This window comes from Malaclemys terrapin, chromosome 4 (assembly GCF_027887155.1).
Source record: "Malaclemys terrapin pileata isolate rMalTer1 chromosome 4, rMalTer1.hap1, whole genome shotgun sequence".
NCBI lineage: Eukaryota > Metazoa > Chordata > Testudines > Emydidae > Malaclemys > Malaclemys terrapin.
This window is the reverse complement of record NC_071508.1, coordinates 80,603,707-80,628,720: the sequence shown is the minus strand read 5'-3', so window position 1 is coordinate 80,628,720 and position 25,014 is coordinate 80,603,707. Positions and strand designations below refer to the sequence as shown.

Below are 25,014 nucleotides of genomic sequence, written 5' to 3'. Positions count from 1 at the left end.
AATTCAGCACTCCAATGCACGTCTGGTGCTCATGATGCAGTCAAAGCTGTGTGTATACAGGCAAGGATAGAATTGGGTCCATAGCCTGAATTCTGTGTGCTTTAGAAATTCTGTTGGTCTGAGTGTTTTCCCATTGATGTGACATAACTCACTTAGTAATGTTAATAGAAATCACTTGCCAGCCTCATTGGGGAAAATAGAAAGGAGTTCTACACACACATTTGATTGAGGCTAACTCTTATTTCATTGCACTAGGATTAATACCTGGATCTCTCATTAGTGTTAGTAAGAGTCATTTGCACTAATTCCCACACAAATAAGAGCAGATCCCTTACACAAGTGATCACCAATAGGTCGATCACGATCAGCTGGTCAATCGTGGAGCCTCTGACAGTCACTCTCAGTCTCAGTCACTGAGACTGAGATCGTCAGAGGCTCCACAGTTGATCAACAGTCCGGTGGCACAGTAGGGCTAAGGTAGCCTGCCTGCCCTGTCCCCGTGCCGCTCCTGGAAGTGGCCAGCATATTTGATCAGCTCCTTACGGGGAGAGAAGGAGGGGGTCTCCATGCGCTGCCCTTGCCAGCACCCCCTGCTGCACCTCAACCCCCTGCCCCAGCCACCTCCCAGAGCCTACATCCTCTCCCCCTGAGCCCCCTCCTGCACTCCAACCCCCTGCCCTAGGCTCAGCCCAGAGCCCCTCCCACACTGTAACCTCTCGGCCTCAGCCCAGAGCCTGCACCCCAAGCCCCTGTCCCAGCCCGGTGAAAGTGAGTGAGGGTTGGGGGAGAGCAAGCGATGGGGGGAGGAGGGATGGAGTGAGCGGGACAGGGCCTCATAGAATGGGGATGGTGTGGCCCCGGGGAAGGGGTAGGGCAGGGTGGTTTTGTGCGATTACTGTTATTTCTACACTTTCTTTGAGTTAGATCCTGGGTTGCACTTAAATTCAAAAAGTGATCTTGTGCTTAAAAAGGTTGGAGACCACTGTCTCACACTGTCGTGCGGTTAGCTGGTTTGATCTTTGTTGTTGCTGATGAGTTTTTTTTACTACTAGTGCTTCTCTCTGAATTATTGAAACATGATCTCTGTAATAAGGGGATAGTGAATGATTTACAAATTACAATCTAATGTTTTTTGTTAACCTTGTAGAAATCTTACATACCTAGGGCAAGTAAGTTTTTATTTTTGACTGGCAAACCATGTTAAAAATCCATACTTAATCATTTTCATAGTGTGCAATTATCATTATTTGTGATGCATGCTTTCCATTTAAGAAGGATGGCTGCTGCTCTGAATAGCTGATAATGTGAAGACAGAGAGGTCAGGGGAATCCCCACCTAATATTTTCCACTCTTACATGTAGTGGCTTCCCCTACATAAATTTATGGGTCATTACTAGCTTTCTCTGGAAACAAGATGATTCACTATAAGTGCAGTAGAAGTGTGTCTTTAAGATGTTCTTAAATGTGAACAAGGCAGGGGACTTGCAGATGAGCTCGAAGAGGGTGTAACATGCAGGGGGGTTGGGTAAAAGAAGGTATAGAGGTGACTGAATGAATATTTGACTAATGGGCAGACAAGTTTGGGAACATGGGGTGGGGAACGCAAAGCTTGAGAAGGGATGACAGTAGGGAGAGGTAGAATTAGGTAGAGTTTTTAACGTGGTGACAAGAAGCCTAAACTTGGTGTAATATATCATATGGGAATTCAATAGAAGGATTCAGTAACGTCATCAAACTGGTCAAGGAAGATAAGTTGAGCAGTGGCATTTTATATGGACTGACAGGGTTGTGTGGGTGGCTAGAGAGGAATATGTTGTAGTTATCAAAACAGGATATAATGAGAGGATGAACGAGAGAGATGGCTATGTTGAAGGGGTATGGACAGATCTTGGAGATGTCACAGAAGAAGAACTAATAGGATTGCTGGTGGCATACTTTTATCACAATTTTCCTGATTAATATGGACAAGACATTTTTTTTTTCTGAGACCCATGTTACAGGGCCAGTCTAATTTTTACTCTGTTTACAACTGAGTCCACATACAACATGGTTCACAGGTATTTCCTACCTGTGTAGTTATACCATGTTTCAGCTTTGTCATGAAAAGGACTATAATTAGTTTGTAACCATTATTCTGCTGTGTAGATGAGATGGCCTTACAGTATTTGTGTAACTGGGTTAGTCAGTCCCACCTGTCAAGTCTGTGCACGAAGACTTCCCAAAGTGCATGCACGATGGGGGATCCAGTGGATGTAGTGCATTTAGATTTTCAGAAAGCCTTTGACAAGGTCCCTCACCAAAGGCTCTTAAGCAACGTAAGCAGTCATGGGATAAGAGGGAAGGTTCTCTCATGGTAGGAATAAATGGTCAGTTTTCAGAATGGAGAGAGATAAATAGTAGTGTCCCCCAGGGGTCTGTACTGGGCCCAGTCCTATTTAACATAATCATAAATGATCTGGAAAAAGGGGTAAACAGTGAGGTGGCAAAATTTGCATATGATACAAAATTACTCAAGATAGTTAAGTCCCAGGCAGACTGCGAAGAGCTATAAAAGGATCTCTCAAAACTAGGTGGCTGGGGAACAAAATGGCAGATGAAATTCAATGATGATAAATGCAAAGTAATGCACACTGGAAAACATAATCCCCACTATACATATAAAATTATTGGGTCTAATTAGCTGTTACCACTCAAGAAAGAGATCTTGGAATCATTGTGGATAGGTCTCTGAAAACATCTACTCAATGTGCAGCGGCAGTCAAAAAAGCTAACAATGTTGAGAATCATTAAGGGATAGATAATAAGGAAATCATATTGCCTCTATATAAATCCATGGTACGCTCACATCTTGAATACTGCGTGGAGATGTGGTTGCCCCGTCTCAAAAAATATATATTGGATTTGAAAAAGGTTCAGAAAAGGGCAACAAAAATAATTAGGGGTATGGAATGGCTGCCGTAGGAGGAGAGATTAGTAAGACTGGGACTTTTCAGTTTGGAAATGAGTTGACTAAGGGGAGGATATGGTAGTCTATAAAATCATGATGTGTGGAGAAAGTAAATAAGGAAGTGTTATTTACTCCTTTTCATAACACAAGAACTAGGGGCCACCTAATGAAATTAATAGGCAGCAGGTCTAAAAGAAACAAAAGGAAGTATTTTTTCACACAATGCACAGTCAACCTGTGAAATGCCTTGCCAGAGGATGTTGTGAAGCCTAACAGGGTTCAAAAAAGAACTAGATAAGTTCATGGAGGAGAGGTCCATTAATGGCTGTTAGCCAGGATGGGCAGGGATGGTGTCCCTAGCCTCTGTTTGCCAGAAGCTGGGAATGGCCAACAGGGGATGCATCACTTGATAATTACCTGTTCTGTTCATTCCCTCTGGGGCAACTGGCATTGGCCACTGGCGGAAGACAGGACACTAGGCTAGATGGACCTTTGGTCTAACCCAGTATGGCCGTTCTTATGCTCATGTGAGGAAATGGTCATGATTCTCTAACTTTTGCAGGAACAGCTGAGGCAGTATGGGATATCTGCCCAAAATTTTCCCAAATGCATTGACTTAAACACAGTTCTGTAGTGATGTGTGTGGATAGGCCAACACCGTTAAAGGGCTGCTGTGCTGGGAAAAATGTTGCTGCATTCAATGAATTGTGTTAGCTCTGTGTTTCACACAAGTTAGGACTTGATTATGTTTAACTTGGGTCTGTCTGTAGTGTAGGTAGAGCACTAAGTCATCATGTATAGTCTAAGGCTCTGTCAATACTAGTTTCAAATCCTGTTTAGAAACCTCCTGTTTCTAGGGACTGAAAAAATATCTGTGATAAGAAACACTGGGCTAAACATGACTTTTCTTTCATATCCCATCTTTCTAATCATAGTTTTTTTTTGGTTACAATAGAGTAAATTTACATTTTATAACTTAAAGCTTACAATAAATATCTGATCTCCATAATAGAAAACTTTGTTATACAATACACTTGGTATGAAGATTAAAAGTGCTATCTAAAAAGTGCTATACAAATATGAAATATTTAGGTCCCAGTCCTGCAAACACTTGTCTACATTTAACTGTAAGCACGTGTGTTGTCCTGTTGAAATCTGTGGGAGCTTATAATTAATCACAGGTAGAAATGTTTTAGGATTGGGGTCTTAATTTTTACAACATGCCTGTGAGAGGTAAGCAAGTATTCTCATTTTAGAAACTGGACAGAGAAGTTAAAGTTGACCTGCAAAGGTGGGTTATATATACCATCTTTGTCTCTATATATAAAGAAACCACTCATACTCTTTTTAGGCTTTCTTTTGTTCAGGAAAATAAACTTTAGAAATATAAATAAAATAAGTAATATTTTGTGTCCCCTGCTTTTCTTTCATGAACGAGGTCAGCTCCCAGACTGCTGCACTGGGCAGCATAGCCTGGGGAGGAGGTGACAAGCCCTCTGTGGAGAAAGAAGTGGTTCAGGACTATTTAGAAAAGCTGGACGAGCACAAGTCCATGGGGCCGGATGCACTGCATCCGATGGTGCTAAAGGAGTTGGTGGATGTGATTGCAGAGCCATTGGTCATTATCGTTGAAAACTCATGGCGATCGGGGGAGGTCCCGGATGACTGGAAAAAGGCTAATGTAGTGCCCATCTTTAAAAAAGGGAAGAAGGAGCATCCGGGGCACTACAGGCCAGTCAGCCTCACCTCAGTGACTGGAAAAATCATGGAGCAGGTCCTCAAGGAATCAATTCTGAAGCACTTAAACGAAAGGAAAGTGATCAGGAACAGTCAGCATGGATTCACCAAGGGCAAGTCATGTCTGACTAACCTAATTGCCTTCTATGACGAGATAACTGGCTCTGTGGATGAGGGGAAAGCAGTGGATGTATCATTCCTTGGCTTGAGCAAAGCTTTTGTTATGGTCTCCCACAGTATTCTTGCTGGCAAGTTATAGTAGTATGGGCTGGATGAATGGACTAAGGCGGATAGAAAGCTGGCTAGATTGTCGGGGTCAATGGGTAGTGATCAATGGCTCCACGTCTAGTTGGCAGCCGGTTTCAAGTGAAATGCCCCACGGGTCGGTCCTGAGGGTGGTTTTGTTCAGTATCTTCATTAATGATCTGGAGGATGGTGTGGACTGCACCCTCAGCAAGTTTGCAGATGACACTAAACTGGGAGGAGTGGTAGATACGCTGAAGGGTAGGGATAGGATACAGAGGGATCTAGACAAATTTAGAGGATTGGGCCAAAAGAAATATGATGAGGTTCAACAAGGACAAGTGCAGAGTCCTGCACTTAGGATGGAAGAATCCCATGCACTGCTACAGACTAGGAACCAAATGGCTAGGCAGCAGTTCTATAGAAAAGGACATAGGGGTTACAGTGGACGAGAAGCTGGATATGAGTCAACTGTGTACCCTTGTTGCCAAGAAGGATAACGGCATTTTGGGCTGTATAAGTAGGGGCATTGCCTGCAGATCGAGGGACTTGATCATTCCCTTCTATTCGACATTGGTGAGGCCTCATCTGGAGTAGTGTGTCCAGTTTTGGGCCCCATACTACAAGAAGGATATGGAAAAATTGGAAAGAGTCCAGCGGAGGGCAACAAAAATGATTAGGGGGCTGGAGCACATAACTTATGAGGAGAGGCTGAGGGAACTGGGCTGATTTAGTCTGCAGAAGAGAAGAATGAGGGGAGATTTGATAGCAGCTTTTAACTACCTGAAAGGGGGTTCCAAAGAGGATGGATCTAGACTGTTCTCAGTGGTAGCAGATGACAGAACATGGAGTAATGGTCTCAAGTTGCAGTGGGGAAGGTTTGGATATTAGGAAAAACTTTTTCACTAGGAGGGTGGTGAAGCACTGGAATGGGTTACCTAGGGAGGTGGTGGAATCTTCTTCCTTAGAGGTTTTTAAGGTCAGGCTTGACAAAGCTCTGGCCGGGATGATTTAGTTAGGGATTGGTCCTGCTTTGAGCCGGGGGTTGGACTAGATAACCTCCTGAGGTTCCTTCCAATCGTAATCGTCTATGATTCCTGGAATATGGAAGGAAATTGTAGGATTATGGTTTTGCAGACACTGATGAAGTAAAACCTGATCAAAATGCAGGAAATGATTTTTATTAGGACTAGGGCTGTCAAGCGATTTAAAAAAATAAAAAAATCGTGATTAATCGCATTGTTATTAATAGAATACCATTTACTTAAATATTTTTGGATGTTTTCTACATTTTCAAATACATTGATTTCAGTTGCAACACAGAATACAAAATGTACAGTGCTCACTTTATATTTATTTTTATTATAAATATTTGCACGGTAAAAATAAGATATAGTATTTTTCAATGTACTTAATACAAGAACTGTCATGCAATTTATTTATCATGAAAGTTGAACTTACAAATGTAGAATTATATATAAAAAAAAAAACCTGCATTCAAAAATAAAAAAATTTAAAACTTTAGAGCCTACAAGTCCACTTGGTCCAATTTCTTGTTCAGCCAATCGCTCAGACAAACAAGTTTGTTTACATTTACGGGAGATAATTCTGCCTGCTTCTTGTACACAATGTCACCTAAGAGTGAGAACAGGCATTCTCATGGCACTGTTGTAGTCAGCGCTGCACGATATTTACCTGCCAGATGTGCTAAATATTCAATGTCCCTTCATGCTTCAACCACCATTCCAGAGGACATGCATCCATGCTGATGAGGGGTTCTGCTTGATAACAATCTAAAGCAGTGCGGACCAATGCATGTTCATTTTCATCATCTGAATCAGATGCCACCAGCAGAAGGGTAATTTTTATTTTTTGGTGGTTGAGGTTCTGTAGTTTCCGTATCTGAGTGTTGCTCTTTTAAGACTTCTGAAAGCATGCTCCGCACCTTGTCCATCTCAGATTTTGGAAGGCATTTCAGATTCTTAAATCTTGGGTTGAGTACTCACATTTGTATCTTCTTTGCATTTTGTCAGATCTGCAGTGAAAGTGTATTTAAAATGAACAACATGTGTTGGGTCATCATTCGAGCCTGCTGGAACATGAAATAGGTAAAACAGAGCCGTAGACCTACAATTTTCCCCCAAGGAGTTCAATCACAAATTGAATTAAAGCATTATTTTTTTAACGAGTGTTGTCAGCATGGAAGCATGTCCTCTTCAATGGTGGCCAAAGTATGAAGGGACATACGAATGTTTAGCAGGTCTGGCATGTAAATACCTTGCAACGCTGGCTACAGAAGTCCCATGTGAATGCCTGTTCTCGCTTTCTGGTGACATTGAAAATGAGAAGTGGGCAGCATTGTCTCCCGTAAATGTAAACAAAGTTTTTTGTCTTAGCGATTGGCTGAACAAGGAGGGCTGAGTGGACTTGTAGGTTCTAAAGTTGTGCATTGTTTTGTTTTTGAATGAAGTTACATAATCAAAAAAAAATCTACATTTGTAAGTTGCATTTTCACGATGGAGGTTTCACTACAGTACTTGTATGAGGTGAATTGAAAAATATGATTTCTTTTGTTTACAAATATTTGCACTGTAAAAATGATAATCAAAAAGAATAATAGAAAGTGAACAGTGTACACTTTGTATTCTGTGTTCTAATTGAAATCAGTATATTTGAAAATGTAGAAAAACATCAAAAACATTTAAATTCAATTGGTATTCTGTTTAACAATGCAATTAATACAGCGATTAATCGCAATTAATTTTTTTTTGTGATTAGGTTTTTTTTTTAAATTAATCACGTGAGTTAACTGCAATTAATCAACAGTCCTAATTAGGACTATTAAAAGCTTTGTTTTTTATTGACAATTGTTCAACTGAAACAATTGGAAGAAATTCTTTAACTTTAAAGATTTCTGTTTCGCAGTAGTGCCAACTTCATGTGCTCAACAGTCAAGAGTCAGGCCCCAAAAACCATGATACTGGCCTAAACATTATAAAATTAAAAAAAAAAATTGGAGGTTTAATTTGCCTTTTGGTTTTTGATCTTATTGGATCTCGTTTTCAAGTGCGCCCTAACGTTTCTTTGCAAACATGAAGCATTTTTTTTAAATGAAAGCGGAGATTCTGACAAACACATAGCTCCAGAAGCTGAGGCTTTCAGAAAAACATCAAATATTTTGAGACTTGACATTGCTTGTTTAGGGATGAGAGCTTGCCGTTCATATTTCTGGGTCCTTCAAGGGAAATCTAGAGCAAAATGGAAAAGACAAGATTTTGATATTACTTGATAAATGTTTTACTTCAGAAGACTTCTTCTCCCACTCACTTTATAAACAAACAAAGCAAAACCTCTTATAACAAAGGCGTGAAAAGTTGAGAGAACAGTAGTGACCCTTGTATTTAGGTTGCCTGACATTTGAGTATACATTTTTTGTAAAGCACTCTAATGCCTCCATGGTTTGCAGCAAGGATCTACATTTGGGAGGGGATAGGCCTGGAGTCATAGAGGTGCCTTGGACTCCCAAAATAAATAATAAAAAAAAAATCTGATAGGGCAAAAGATGAGCTGTCTAAAATTACCATTACAGCTGCATGTCACAGAATTGCATATCTCTAGGAAATGACTTGCTAAACAACTATGTAAAAAAGAACGTTAATGTTAAGACTGCAAAGTCTAGTACCCAAAAATTAGGAAATGCCAGAATTAAGTTTGCCTATAAAAATCTTAATTCTGTCATCTTGTGCATATACATTATAATAATCTTTAATTACATGGTCATATGCATTAGAATTAGGAGTCAGTATGTCCTAAATCCTAATTCTGGCTCTGCTACTAACTCAGTCTGTGGCCTTGAGCAAGTTACATTGCCTTTTAGTTTTGTTTGTTTTTCCCATTTGTAAAGTAGGACAGTTATATCTACCTACCACACAGGAGTATTATGAGTATTATGAGGATTATTTAGGTAATATCTGTATATAAAAGACTATAAAAACACTAAGTACTCTGAAAAATTAAATCCTAGATGTCTTAAATTGAGAGCCCATTTACTTGGGCACTTAATGTTATTGGAGATGTCTTGCAAATTTTGGCTTTAATGTCCATGTGCCTCAGTTCCCTGTTTGTGGTAAATCTCCTACTTCACAGTGTTGTTGCAGAGAAAAAAATCATAATTTTTTTAAGATGAGGATTTTCTGTGGTGCTCATCTCCATAGTATCTGTGAGAAAACTAATAATTCTTTACTCACTGCAGGGCTTGGTTGGTATTCAGTAAATAAGGCCTGGGGCTGCACAAATGATGGGGGTAAAGAGAAATATTGAACAGATGCCTCATTCCCTAAGTGCCAGCCATCCTCTGCACTGAATGAGGCAGAGTTCCTGTGGGAAAAATAGTATGTGATCATCTAATTAAATACTGCATCATAATGTATATATGCACACAAGGGCAGAATTAAGGTTGCACAGGCAATCTTAATTCTGGCATTTCATAACTCTCGAGTGCTTGACTTTTCAAATGTTAGCCTTCTTTTAACACTTTTTAAATGTAATTTATTACGTGAAGAAGCAGAGAGAGTACAAGCCTTTTTTTCCACCTCTTTAGGTCCTATTTAAGTGACTTGTCCAAGGTACACAGCAAGTCACAGAGCCCGAATTAAACTCTGGAGTTTGTGATTCACAGTCCTTTGAGTCCATGGGTTCTCAGGATTACAACCTTCAGAAAAGTGCCTGGGTTGAAACTATTCTGTCCTTTCCATATTACTAGACTGGAAGGGGGTGGGTTTTGACTTGATGGAATTGGGATCCCGGTATGGAGGACAATCACAGCACTTGGTCATGCTCTGTCTCTAAAAATGCGTGATTCCTTCTTTAAAATACAGAAAAATAAAATTAATGTGTTTTCTTGAACTTGCTACAAATGAATGTTGATTTTTTTTTTCTTAATGAAAATTGAGACTTGCTCACTCTAAGGTTGTAGTTGTAGATGTGTTGTGAAAAGCTTCTTTGCTTAGCTTTCCAGAGCAACAGCCTTTTATAGCACTCAGATATAGACACAACCTTAGTATGTTGTTGCTGAAAGGAGGCATATTGTGTTTTGTGGTGATTAAATGACCTCATCGTGTGGGCTTTAGAGCCTATGAAGGGGCTGCTGATGAAGGGGGGAAAATGCAATCAAGTGTGGGGTTTGAATGATTGAGAAACCACTATGATTTGTGAATTAAGGCTGATCTCTAAATAGCTGTAAGCTTGCACTGCTTACATCCAAAACACTGATGTATAGGTTGCTTTGTGTACCCTTACGCAGAAATCAGCTGCTCAAAAAACCTCCACCTCCTCAACATTTAGAAATTGTTATAACTTTCCTCTGAACTTAAAAAATTGACCCAAGTGCCATACTAAGGAAAAAATTAGTTCTAAACACACACTCTAAAAATTCTGACACTAAGTGGATATGCATATTCACTACTTAACAGTAGGCATTAAATTTCCTGTACAGATTCTTCCCCAGGTCTGTAAATAGATTAGCAAGTGCAGACTGTCTCCTGCATTTGCATTGGATCCCATTGACTTTGATGGGAGTGTACATGATCACGAGTCTGCACTAATGCATCCAGTTGTAGGATAGAGACCCAGAGCCTGAGCTCTGCAGTGGGATGATATTGATCACATTTTAGGGCCAGCGCCTAAGATAAGGTTTGTATTAACACCCAGATTTTTCTAGTAAAGTTGTAAAATGTGTGTTTGGATTTTTAGTCTGTGACAAAGTTGGCTGAGCTTAAATACAAATGAGAATGCACTTGTAACCATCATAGTAAATATCTTGGAGTGGAGCTATTATAATCAAGCTGTGGATGGGGTAAGGCCTTAAACACAGTTTGGCCCAAGCTTTGCTATAGTTTGTTTTGTTACATAGACATGCAAGAAAAAGTGATGGTCAGTTGATTTTTTTTCTTTAGATAAAGTGCTTCTTTGTTTAAAATTTCCATTCCAGTATTGGCAAAAGAAGACCCTCACGTCACTGCTTGCACTTCAATCTGGTTTACAGTAACTGGGAAATAATAGAATTATAAGCACTCTCAGTTCTTCCCTTGCTATATCAAACACTTTTTATTCTCCCTTCTCAGGTCAATTTCATATTTTGTCTACTACATCTTTTAAAAAAAGAAATCATTTGCAGATTTACCCCCTCTCCCCCCAAATTCTTTTTGTTCCAAACTCAAATTAAACGTTATCTGATGATTCTCTTGTTTTTGTTTTGTTATAGGGGGGGCTAGAGAGCTGAAGGGGAAAATCTGTTTTCCACAACTGGTAAGTACCTTTTGCTAGACAAGTATAGATTTCCTGATGCTAGATAAGTAATAATTCAGAATGTACAATATACTTATATTAAGAGCTAGTATCCATAAATGAAGCAAGAAGTGTTGATGATTGACTGAAACCAAAATCCTGTCCAGTTTTGCATACAGGAACAATGTTAAAAAACGGACTAAAACTTAGATGTTGCTAACTAAGGTCCCAATCCTGCAAGTGAAATACTTGTGTGTGCAAGGATCACTGTGCAGTTTGAAGGATTGGGGCCTAGAATTCCAGTAATTTTACAGGTCCAGTAGGCTCCTGATTTATATAACTTGTTAAAATGTAAAGACATGAGTGCTTAAAATGATTGTCAGGATCCTGGATGAAGGTAAGTGGGACTGGTGGCAGGAGTTTGGGATCTCAGAGCTGAATCCAGGGGTCAGAGCCAGTATGAGGGTCAAGAGTCAAGCCGAGGGTCAGAACCAGACAGGCAGGAATTGGGCAGAGGCTTAGTTCCAGGTATCGGGATCTGTTTTGGGGTTGATCAGGAGTCAGAATCCAAGTCAGAGCCAAGGTTAGTCCCAGGAATTCAGGAACAGAGAAGCAGGTAATCATGGCAGCTAGGTAAGGATCCACATCATTTTCTGGACACTTCCTGGTACACACCGTGGCTTTATATAGGTTCAGGGGCCCAATCAGAGATCATTAAGACCACTGTCAGATCGTTTGAGGAGGAACTTCCTGTGGTGTGCTGTCTCAGCAGATTGTGGGTCTCAGGGAGGGACTAGGTTCTTCGAGTGATAGACCCTATGCGGATTCCACATGTGGGTACGCATGTGCGCCATGCGCTAGAGTCTGGAAATTTTTCAGAGTAATTTCTGTTGGCCCTCACATGCGTAGTAGCACCCCTCGTGCTTCTGATCGAGGGTATAAGAAGTGGTGCAGGTTGACACCTCTCCAGTTTCTTCTTACTGCAGCGATGGCCTCAGTTGGAATTGTCTTCCTTCACTTGGTTCTATAATCTATAAACAAAACATTTGTAGATAGATAGTTATATTCTTAGATTTGTAGGTGATAGTTAAAGTTTATAGTATAGAGTGTTGTGTTTTTTTCCCCCTCCAGTTGGGGAACCTCTCCCCGACTCTGGGATTATGCCCAGAGTCCGTTCAAGAATTGAGTTTCCTGCCTTCGACCCTTCTCCATCAGTAACGAACATCAGCACTGCCTGTACAGTCTGGCTGAGGTGCATATTTCTGCAAAGTGCAGTATCTGTTGCTCCTTCCCACCCAGAACTCAAGCAACCTGGGAGCTTCATTTGTGTAAGCACCTAATGAAGGCTCTGAGGCCCCTCTCCGATCTGAGCCAAGGAGACCACCCCCCACGTACATCCGCCTTAACTGACCAGCGATGCCTTTCCAAGCACATTCCTTGGAGCAGAATCCTAAACATCTAAGCCCAAGGATTCTTCTTCAGGGACTCCACATGAGAGTAGAGTGCTCTCTCATGGACACAAGGATAGATCCCCATTGAGGAATGGTCATAAGAAACATGCTTCCTCCCTGAGCCTGTCCAGGTTGGGTGAGATGTTGCATATGGAACCTAAGGAACTGGCTCTGATGGAGACCCCCAGATCAGAGGGCAAGATACATAAAAAGAAATACCTTCCAATTCCATTGGTCATTTTGGTACCGAAGCCTAAGGATAGACTTTCACTGGTTCCATCTATGAGTGCTGGTCCGGACTGATAGTCAGTACCACCTCGTCTATCTAAAGACTTTAGTTGCTGCAGATGTACTGGATCTGTCAGATTTAACTGTGGGAATCCCTTGGACACCAAGGTGTCCCGAGACTTGTACAGCAACAGAGGATGTATTCCTCCCTTATCCATAGTTTCCATTTCTTTCTGGCCTGGCCCTCCTGATGGGGATGACCTGACTCTGCTGGAGGAGTCAACATCACCGTCCAAGGAACCGTCTCACTTCCAATCATTTGGCTGGAGTGCCCTGGTACTGACAGCACCACTGCACCGATTGAGTAGTTCTCTCACTCGGATGAATCCAAGGAGATGGCTGAACTGGTATCTCCGTGGATGCTGTTAAGCTCCGATAGACAACTGAGGAGTTATGCTTGCCATTTCACTTGGTATGACCTTCAAACTCCCCCACCCCCAGGAATAGCTGGTACCAGTGTCTTTGGGGGTCCCCACAAACTATAGATACCTCTTTCTGGCCTTATTGTGGGTCTGTGGGATCCTTATGACAGGTGTTTGGACCCCTCTGAAGAGTCGTACCACTCCTCTCCCTCTCACTACTCAGTGTATGAGGAGGTTGAACCATATCCACAGGTACCGAAGGGTGCCTCTTCACCATCCCTGGACAAGGTGGTCACTCCTTCTCTGCTGGATGACCGCCTCCAGTACCAGGAGCTGCCACAAAGAGTTCCCCGTGACCTACAGATCCTATTAGAGGAGATCCAGGACCCTCATCACCAACTCCTGGACATATTGAAGCCTCAGGGACCAAATAAGGTGGCCCTGCCCATCAATGAAACCATACTGGGACCAACTGGAGTGGTATGGCACACTCCATCAGCCTGTGCCCCTCATCAAAAAGAGCTGAGAGGCAATACTTTGTTCATGGCAAAGGAGCCAAATTATTATGTTCTCATCCTGCCCCTAACTCGCTGGTGGTTCAGGCAGCTCTCGTAAGGGCTAGGTCATATTATCAAAAGACCACCCTGGCAGATAAAGGTTCTAAGAGACTGAAGCTCCTGGGGAGGAAGGTCTTTTCTACAGGCCTGCAATTTCATGTTGCTAACTACTATGCATTGTTAATAAAATGCAATTTTAATACCTTTTCCAGGCTTGCAGTCTTCACAGACAAGCTTCCCACAGAAGACAGCCCAATTTCAAGTCTCTCTTAAATGAGGGGAAGATAGTGACAAAAGTAGTCCTCCAGGCTGCAGTGGATGCAGGGGGTTGTGGATTCCAGAAGAGTGACCACTGGTCTAGTCATAAGGAAAGATTCCGGGCTGCAATTGTCAGGGTTTCAAAGGGAAGTCCAAAACACCATGCAGGACCTTCTCCCCTTTGATGAGTTGATCTCTTCAATGATAAAACAGACAAGTCCCTGCACTTCCTAGAAGACTTGAGTTTGTCTCTGTATTCCCCTAGGATTTATACACCGGCCTCCAGAAGGAAACACCAGAGGCAATCCTATAGACCAAGGCCGCCACCTCCTCATGCAATTTATCAGCTGAGCCTTTGTGCAAATGCAAAAAGATTCAGAGGCCTCGCTTCTTGGCCCCCTCTACTGCCCAGCCTCTACGCGTGCGCTCGCTCTCTCTCTCTCTCTCTCTCAATCACCAGCCAAGAGCCACTTTTGACATATTGGTCGAGACCCATGTACTGTCACTTATGCCAACCCCCCTGTCATCTTTGGGGGCTGTCTTACACTCTTTGCCCAGAACTGGAACAAGATCACTATGGACAGCTCTGTTTTGGAGATTATCCACCAAGGACACTCTGTAGTATTTCTCTCCTTCCCATCTCAGAAACCCGCTGCCCAGTCCCCCTTTTGGGGACCTCTCTTATGAGGTAATTTTTCAGTGGGAAGCAGAATCCCTTTTACACTGAGGGGCAATAGAGTGCTTCCCACTTCATTGCCATTGGAGGGGGTTCTTCTATCCATATTTCCTAATCCCCCAAAAAGATGGAGGGTAAAGACCCATCCCACACTTTCAGCAACTCAACCTTCTTATTTGAAAGTTGAAATTCTGGATGATTATTCTGGCATCTATAATATCCTCCCTTCAGAAAGTGATGTGGTTTGTGGCTTTTGACATAAAGGGTGCATATTTCCATGTGGACGTTCACCCATCACACAGGAAGTTCCTTTGTTTTGTGGTAGGCCAGGAACACTTTGAGTTTTGAGTCCTCCCCTTTGGCTGGCTACGGCACCCAGAGTATTTATTTACAAAGGTTTTCTCTGGTAGCAGCCCAGATGAAATGCCGGGGCTATACGGTGTTCCCATATGTGGACAATTGGCTCCTGGTAGGCTGATCTTGTCAGGAGGTGAGGTCGGTGACAGGGTTTCTGATACAACTTTTAACAGCCCTAGTCGTGGATAAATGAAGAAAAGTTTGTTTTGTTACCCACAAAGTCAATAAACTTTATAGGGGCAAGGTTGGATTCAGTTTCTGTGAAAGTGTTCCTTCCCTCAGAAAGGTTTCATGTAATGGGCAACCTGACTTCACACATCACCCACAGATCACAAGCCACAGTGCACAAGTACCTCTCACAGTTAGGCCACATGCACCTACGTGACTCCTTTCTCTAGACTCCACTTGTGGTGCTTGTAGACTTGGCTTCACTCAATCTATCGACCAAGCAAGGACCAAATCCACTCCAGGTTGCTCCTGCCAGAGTTGTTACTTCCTTAACTTGGTGGTTGAATCCAGAAAAGTTCATGGTGGGAGTTCCCTTCAGCCCTCCCATCCCCAGGGCCACTATTATGACAGACACCTCTCTTCTGGGATGGGGTGCTCATCTGGACAACCACACTGCTCATGGCACCTGGAGTCCATTAGAGGCCAGGCTGCATATAAACTTATTGGAACTGAGAGAGGTCCATTGTGTGCAAGCCTTCCTTCTGCTTATATGCTTGCTCCATATACAGATAATATTGGACAATATCACTGCAATGGGCTATATAAACCACACACAGACACAGACACACAGCAAGAGAGAAAAAGAAAAAAAAAAAACTCATCCCCTCTGCCAGGAAGTGGTCAGACTTTGGAACTGGTGCATCAGGAACCACATCACAATACCAGGAATGTGCATTGCCTTAACAACATCATCCTGGCAGACAAATGGAACAGAAGCTTCATGATAGACCACAAGTGGGAAGTTCACGACACAGTTGTAAGTGAGATATTTACACAGTGGAGTACTCCGTTACGTGACCTCTTTGTATCCCAAATGAACAAGGGGTACAGCAGGTGGTCGCTGAAGGTGAGAGGGCAAGGAAGAAGAGAAGAGCAGCTAGTCCTATAGGAAGAAGGGAATAGTCAATGGAGATATCCTCCTGGGGCTCATATTTGATGTTATGGGATGGGTTGCGGAGGATTGCAAGGGACAATAGGAATTGAGAGGACTTACAGCCAGAGGGAACAGGGGATAGACCGGAGAATCACACCATTACTAGGAAAAGGTAGGTCCCCATTCATGTAGACTCTTTACTGAGAAGAATAGACAGGCTTGTAACTAGAGCTGATCCAGAGAACAGAAGGGTGTGCTGTCTGCCAGGTGCTAATACACGGGATGTGGACCTGAGGCTGAAGAGGATCCTAATGGGACCGGGAAAGAATCCACTGATTGCCCTTCATGTGGGAACACATGATATGGCTAGATTCTCGCTGGAATGTGCCAGGCTGGGGAAGACGTTTAAGGAAATTGAGGCTCAGGTGATCTTCAGTGGGATTCTGCCTGTTCCTAGAGAAGGGCAACAAAGGTGTGACAAGATTATGATGATCATCAGATGGCTCAGGCAGTGGCGCTATAAGGAGGGCTTTGGGATATATGGCCACTGGGAAGCATTCATGGACAGAGGACTGTTCTCTCGGGATGGACTTCACCTGAGTAGGGAGGGAAATAGACTTCTAGGATGGAGGCTGGCACAACTGATTAAGAGAGCTTTAAACTAGGAATTTGGGGGAGATGGTTGGGAGATGTCCAGGTAATCTCCATGCTGGATTTTAACATTGAGAGGGAAGAAACGAAGTAAGAAAGGATACAGCTGTGGGTAGGAGAATGGACATAAGGAGGAAGGGTAGCATAGATACTAGTCTAATAGGTGATACTGGCAGTAGAATGTCTGTGCCTAATCGGGTAAAGAATGTGAGAGAAGCCAAACAGCAAAAATTAAGATGTTTGTACATTAATGCAAGGAGCCTAGGTAACAAAATGGAGGAACTAGAGCTATTGGTGCAGGAAGTGAAACCAGATATTATAGGGATAACAGAAACATGGTGAAATAATAGTCATGACTGGAGTACAGGTATTGAAGGGTATGTGCTGTTTAGGAAAGACAGAATTAAAGACAAAGGTGGTGGAGTAGCATTGTATATCAATGATGAGGTAGACTGTAAAGGATTAAGAAGTGATTGAATGGATAAGACAGTCTGGGCAAAAATCACATTGGGGAAGAAAGCTACTAGAGCTTCCCTTGGGATAGTGCTTGGGGTGTGCTATAGACCGCCGGGATCTGATTTGGATATGGATAGAGACCTCTTTAATGTTTTTAATGAAATAAATACTAATGGGAATTGTGTGATCATGGGAGACTTTAACTTCCCAGATATAGACTGGAAGACAAGTGCTAGTAGTAATAATAGGGCTCAAATTTTCCTGAATGCGATAGCTGATGGATTCCTTCACCAAGTAGTTGCTGAACCAACAAGAGGGGATGCCATTTTAGATTTGGTTTGGGTGAGTAGTGAAGACCTCATAGAAGAAATGGTCGTAGGGGACAGCCTTGGTTCGAGTGATCATGAGCTAATTCAGGTCAAACAAAATGGAAGGATAAACAAAAATAGATCTGTGACCTAGGGTTTTTGATTTCAAAAGGGCTAACTTTAAAAAATTAAGGAAATTAGTTAAGGAAGTGGATTGGACTGAAGAACTTGTGGCTCTAAAGGCGGAGGAGGCCTGGATTTACTTCAAGTCAAAGTTGCAGAAACTATCAGAAGCCTGCATCCCTAGAAAGGGGAAAAAAACTCACAGGCAGAAGTTGTAGACCCAGCAGGATGAGCAAGCATCTCAGAGAGGTGATTAAGAAAAAGCAGAAAGCCTACAAGGAGTGGAAGATGGGAGAGATCAGCAAGGAAAGCTACCATATTGAGGTCAGAACATGTAGGGATAAAGTGAGAAAGGCCAAAAGCCATGTAGAGTTGGACCTTGCAAAGGGAATTAGAACCAATAGTAAAAGCTTCTATAGCCATATAAATAAGAAGAAAACAAAGAAAGAAGTGGGACCGCTAAACACGGAGGACGGAGTGGAGGTTAAGGATAATCTAGGCATGGCCCAATATCTAAACAAATACTTTGTCTCTGTCTTTAATGAGGCTAATGAGGAGCTTAGGGAAAATGGTAGGATGACAAATGGGAATGAGGATATGGAGGTAGATATTACCACATCTGAGGTAGAAGTCAAACTCAAACAGCTTAATGGGACTAAATCGGGGCCCAGATAATCTTCATCCAAGAATATTAAAGGAACTGGCACATGAAATTGCAAGCCCATTAGCAAGAATTTTTAATGAATCAGTAAACTCAGGGGTTGTACCGTATGACTGGAGAATTGCTAACATAGTTCCTATTTTTAAGAAAGGAAAAAAAAAAGGTGATCCGGGTAACTACAGGCCTGTTAGTTTGACAACTGTAGTATGCAAGGTCTTGGAAAAAATTTTGAAGGAGAAAGTAGTTAGGACATTGAGGTCAATGGTAACTGGGACAAAATACAACATGGTTTTACAAAAGGTAGATCATGCCAAACCAACCTGATCTCCTTCTTTGAGAAGGTAACAGATTTTTTTTAGACAAAGGAAATGCAGTCGATCTAATTTACCTCAATTTCAGTAAGGCCTTTGATATGGTTCCACATGAGGAATTATTAGCTAAATTGGAAAAGATGGGGATCAATATGAAAATTGAAAGGTGGATAAGGAACTGATTAAAGGGGAGACTACAACGGGTCATACTGAAAGGTGAACTGTCAGGTTGGAAGGAGGTTACTAGTGGAGATTCTCAGGGATTGGTTTTGGGACCAATCTTATTTAATCTTTTTATTACTGACCTTGGCACAAAAAGTGGGAATGCGCTAATTACGTTTGCAGATTACACGAAGCTGGGAGGTATTGCCAATACAGAGAGGGACCGAGATATCCTACAGGAAGATCTGGATGACCTTGTAAACTGGAGTAGTAGTAATAGCATGAAATTTAATAGTGAAAAGTGCAAGGTCATGCATTTAGGGATTAATAACAAGAATTTTTGTTATAAACTGGGGACGCCTCACTTGGAAGTAACAGAGGAGGAGAAGGACCTCTAAGTATTGGTTGATCACAGGATGACTATGAGCTGCCAATGTGATATGGGTGTGAAAAAAGCTAATGCGGTCTTGGGATGCATCAGGCGAGGTATTTCCAGTAGAGATAAGGAGATGTTAGTACCGTTATACAAGGCACTGGTGAGACTTCATCTGGAATATTGTGTGCAGTTCTGGTCTCCCATGTTTAAGAAGGATGAATTCAAACTGGAACAGGTACAGAGAAGGGCTACTAGGCTGATCCAAGGAATGGAAAACCTGTCTTATGAAAGGAGACTCAAAGAGCTTGGCTTGTTTAGCCTAACCAAAAGAAAGCTGAGGGAAGATATGATTGCTCTCTATAAATATATCAGAGGGATAAATACCAGGGAGGGAGAGGAATTATTTAAGCTTAGTACCAATGTGGACACAAGAATAAATGGATATAAACTGTCCATCAGGAAGTTTAGACTTGAAATTAGACGAAGGTTTCTAACCATCAGAGGAGTGAAGTTCTGGCATAGCCTTCCAAGGGGAGCAGTGGAGGCAAAAGACATATCTGGCTTCAAGACTAACCTTGATAAGTTTATGGAGAGAATGGTGGTATGATTGGATAGCCTAATTTTGGCAATTAATTGATCTTTGATTATTAGTGGTAAATATGCCCAATGGCCTGTGATGGGACACTAGATAGAGTGGGATCTGAGTTACTACAGAGAATTCTTTCCTTGGTGTCTGGCTGGTGAGTCTTGCCCACATGCTCAAATATGCTGATCGCCATGTTCGGGATTGGGAAGGAATTTTCCTCCAGGGTTGATTGGCAGAGGCCCTGGGGGGGGGTTTCGCCTTCCTCTGCAGCATGGGGCACGGGTCACTTGCTGGAGGATTCTCTGCACCTTGAAGTCTTTAAACCACAATTTGAAGACTTCAGTAGCTCAGACATAGGTCAGGGTTTGTTACAGGAGTGGGTGGGTGAGATTACGTGGCCTGCGTTGTGCAGGAGGTCAGACTAGAAGATCATAATGGTTCCGTCTGACCTTAAAGTCTATGACCTTCTCATAAACAAGCTAGGGAAGTACAGCCTATATGGAGCTACTGTAAGGTGGGTGCACAACTGGTTGGAAAATTGTTCCCAGAGAGTAGCTGTCAGTGGTTTACAGTCAAGCTGGAAGGGTATATCAAGTGGGGTTCTGCAGGGATTGGTCCTGGAGACTGTTATGTTCAATATCTTCATAAATGATTTAGATAATGGCATGGAGAGTACACTTACAAATTTTGCACATGATGCCAACCTGTGAGGGGTTGCAAGTGATTTTTGGAGGATAGAATTAAAATTCAGAATTATGTGGACAAACTGGAGAAATGGTCTGAAGTAAATAGGATGAAATTCAATAAGGACAGATGCAAAGTACTCCACTCAGGAAGGAACAATCAATTTTACACATACAAAATGGGAAATGACTGCCTAGGATGGAGTACTGTGGAAAGGGATCTGGGGGTTGGGGTTATAGTGGATCACAAGCTAAATGAGTCAGTGTAACACTGTTCCACAAAAAACGAATATCATTCTGGAAGGTATCAGCAGGAGTATTGTAAGCAAGCCACAAGAAGTAGTTCTTTCACTCTATTCCATGCTGATAAGGCCTCAGCTGGAGTACTGTGTCCATTTCTGGGCACCACATTTTAGGAAAGATGTGGACAAATTGGAGAAAGAGGAGAGCAACAAAAATGATTAAAGGTCTGGAAAACATGAACTATGAAGAAAGATTGAAAAAATTGGGTTTGTTTAGTCTGGAGAAGAGAAGGCTGAGAGGGGACATAAGTTATCAAGTAAGTGCATAAAAGATTGTTACAAAGAGGAGAGTAAAACATTGTTCTCCTTAATATCTGAGGCTAGGACAAGAAGCAGGGGGCTTAAATTGCAGCAAGTGCGGTTTAGGTTGGACATGAAGAAAAACTCCGTGTCACGGTGATTAAGCACTGGAACAAATTGCCTTGGGAGGTTGTGGAATCTCTGTCATTGGAAGTTTTTAAGAACCGGTTAGACAAATGCCTGTCAGAAATGGTCTAGTTATTACATAGTCTTGCCTTGAGTGCAGGGGGCTGGACTAGATGACCTACTGAAGTCCCTTTCAGTCCTACACTTCTATGATTCTGTGATTACTTTGTTACCCCACGGAGCAAAATTTTTGTTTTCCCCCTCTAGCCCCAATTTCCTGGTGGTGCAGATAGTTACAGAACAAAGTTGGCTACACCAGCCCAAGTCCACCCCACAGGATAGACACACCAAATGACTAATCCTTTATGGAAGGAAGCTAGTGTAGCAATTCAGATAGCTCACCACCACGCTTTAATGTCTAAATCCAATAGCTTATCATAACTTAAGTTGTAATTCGTGAACAAACTTCCTCAAGATTTCAGAACCCAGTTCTAGGCCATCCTGGATAAGCTAAAGCTAGTTGCACAGACTTCCCTCTGGGCGTCCCTTGATGTAGTTGACACAGGAGCATGGCCCATGACTGCCTCAATAGACATGAGAAGAGCTTCATGAATCTCTTTCCCAAAGATCTCTCTTTTGTTGAGGGTACCAACTTATTTAGTGACAAGACTGATGAGTCTCACAACCCTTCGCTTTTTGGATATTTATACTCTGGCACCCAGGAGAAACTATTCTAGGCCTCTTCTGCTTCATCATTGTCCACTGCCTCCATCCCTCTTCCAGCAGAGGACATGTGGATTTCCCAAGAAGTAGCAGAAGACCCAGTGGTGTAGACAGCTGGCACCACCGTTCTCTACTTCTATCTCAACCAGGAAGCCATTTTGAAGTGGTGCCAGAGGATCCACAGCCAATCTCTGTAATGCCTGTTCCCACCCCCTTTGGTGGCTGGCTGGCCCACTTTTTTCCCTGGTGTGGAACATCGGCACCATCACAACGGACTTATGGGTTCTGGATATGGTATCAAAGGGTTGTTCTAGACTTGCTCCCCTTCCCCCAAACTCCTCCTCCCTGTCCCTTTTCAGGGACCCCTCTCAGAGGATTCTCAAGCAAGATGTGTACTCCCTTCTTCAACTTGGGGCAATAGAGCCCCTCCCACCCTTTCGTGCAGGGAAGGGCTTTTATTCAAGGTAGTTCCTCACTCCCAAAAAGAATAGGTTGAAGGACCCATTCTGGACCTCAGACAATTGAATGTCTTTATATGATACTCAGAGTTCAGAATGACCACGTTGGCCTTTGTAATACCCTCCCTCATCTCGGGTGATTAGTTTATGACCTTGGATTTGAAGGATGCATGTTTTTATTTGGAGATTTACCCTGCTCACAAAAGGTTCCCGCAGCTCAGGGGACCAGGCACACAGGGAGTTCCCTTTTAGCCTCTCCATGGCCTCAAGGATATTTATGAAAATCCTTGTGGTGGTGGCAACATATCTCTGCAGTCAAAGGAAATTGCTATTTCCTTACCTGGACGATAGGCTGCTCTTTCAGTCATGCCAGGAGGTATATGAAACAACCACTGCTTTTTCTTCCACTTTTTCATTCCTTATGACTTCAAGTCAATTTAGACAAGTCCATATTAATGCCCTAATAAGCAATACAGTACATAGGGGTGGACTTGAACTCACGTATAGTGAGTTACTTGGGACTGATTTCGAGTCATGAGTGGTCTCATCAGCTAGCTTAGTCTCAGCCCTCATGCTACAATCCAATCTCGCCAGGTTCTATTAGGCCACATGGCAACATGCATCTGTGTCACCCTGTTTGTACAAATGCATACGCAATGTCTTCAAGTACGGTTACGGACAGTTTATACCCTGAACAGGGACTCCTTGGCCAAGGCCTCTTGTCCATGGGATGTGCTGACATTGCTCACCTGATGGAAAAACAGAGACGCAGTATATGTTAGGGTCCCTTTTGTTCCAGCACCACCTCAAAGACACTTACCACAGACACCTCCCTGCTGGGATGAGATGTGCCTCTCAAAGACCAGACAGCCCAAGCGTCCTGGTCCCTGCAGGAATCCAGGCTCATGACATGTTCTCTAAGCATGCAAGACATTCCTGTCCATCATTTGATCTACACATGACCAGGTCAGGTCTGACAATATGACTACTGTCTACTATATAAACAAACAGGGAGGAGCAAGATTTCCCCCCTTCCCACTTTGCAGAAAAGGGATCCTCCTCTGGAACCTGGTGCATTGGATCACTTTCTCAGCCATTAACATATTGGCATAATGAATTCGCTGGTGGACAGCCTCAGCAAGTACTTTCACACAGACCATGAGTCGGAATTTCACTCATCAGTAGCATAGTGTGATTTCTGGTAATGGGGAGTCCTGTCTTGGTACCTCTTTACAACACAGCACAACAAAAAACGCCTGGCTTACTATTTCCAGACAGCCCAAAACCTCAACTCTGGAGCAGATACCTCCTTGGTGCAGAGATCAGAACCTCTGATGTATGTCTTCCCACTTCCAGTCCCACTGCTTTCTCAGATACTCAGGAAGATCAAACTCAACAAAACAGTGATCCTCATAGCTCCCTGGTAGGCAAGGAAATTCTGGTTCACCACCATATCACAGTTAGCCTCTTGCCCATGCATCCAGCTTCAGCCATTCCATAACAAGGGTAAGGTGACCCCAATCTAGTTGTCATACTGTCCTGCAGTGGCCCAAGAGTGTGAGTACCAATCTCAGGGTAGACTGTTAAGAATCAGAACACAACCCCCAAATTGGTTGTAAGGTCTGTACTTAAATTTCATTAAGTAATTATCTTGCCTAAACATGGAATTCACTTGCAAGACCCATCTTCATGAGGGGAGGGGTGGGGAGGAGGGGAAAGCGCAAAACAGACTTGTCGTCCTTAGTGTTCCACTCTAGTCAGTCAGGTGTCAATGGGCTTTCTTGTCAGACAGGACATAACACATTCTGTTGGAAACTAGCATTTTTTCTTCGAGTGCTTGCTCATGTAGATTTCATTGTAGGTGTGCACGCGCTCGCTGGTGTGCGAGGTCGTCGGAGATTTTTGTCTTAGCGGTATCTGTAGGGTTGGCAGTGGCGTCCCCTTGAGTGCTGTGCTCATGTGCCGGTATGTCAGGCGCTCCCAATCCTACACCCTCTCAGTTCCTTCTTACCACCCATGGTGGTTAGTTGGAGTGCCTTTCCTTTCATTGCAAGGGCTAGCGGTTGACTTTGAGCCTTAGGGCCTTGTAAATATTTTGTTTATTGTAGTTTAGTGTTCAGTAGTTGTTAAATGTAGTTAGCAGTTAGAGTCTCAGCAGGGACTTCGCACCAGGCAGGGCATGCCCCAGTCTCCCGGGTTTAAGCCATGCGTGGACTGCAGCTGGCCTATAAGTGACCCCCATAGCGGCTGCCTCAAGTGGCTGGGGGAGTTACACGTTAGAGATAAGTGCCGAATTTGTAAAAACTTTCTGCCCCGCACGCAGGAGGAGTGGGATATTCGGTTACAGGCTCACCTCATGGAGTCCGCCCATCATCTGGCTTCCGTGCTGTCCCGCCAGGACTTACCAAGTACCTCGGCCTCTTTGCACAGTCCACCCCTGGCACCAGGCTCCGCCCAGCACCGTTTCCCATCACTGGTGCGCAAAAAGAAGGCTAGGAAGCATGGCTCCCTGGCACCAGGCAAGAAGGGCCATGGGTAAGGCCGTGTGTGTCTGTCACGGAGGTAATGGAAGTCACGGATTCTGT

The 25,014-nt window shown here is 43.0% G+C and overlaps 1 protein-coding gene across 7 annotated transcripts in view; it reads left to right on the top strand.

Moving 5' to 3' along the window:
- PHF21A (PHD finger protein 21A) overlaps window positions 1-25,014 on the top strand; it is a 289,517-nt gene that overhangs the window by 52,555 nt on the left and 211,948 nt on the right. For all 7 annotated transcript variants that reach the window (XM_054024656.1, XM_054024658.1, XM_054024659.1 and 4 more), the window contains exon 2: window positions 11,190-11,233. The gene's annotated coding sequence lies outside the window, so the exon portion shown is untranslated. The remainder of the gene's footprint in view (window positions 1-11,189; window positions 11,234-25,014) is intronic.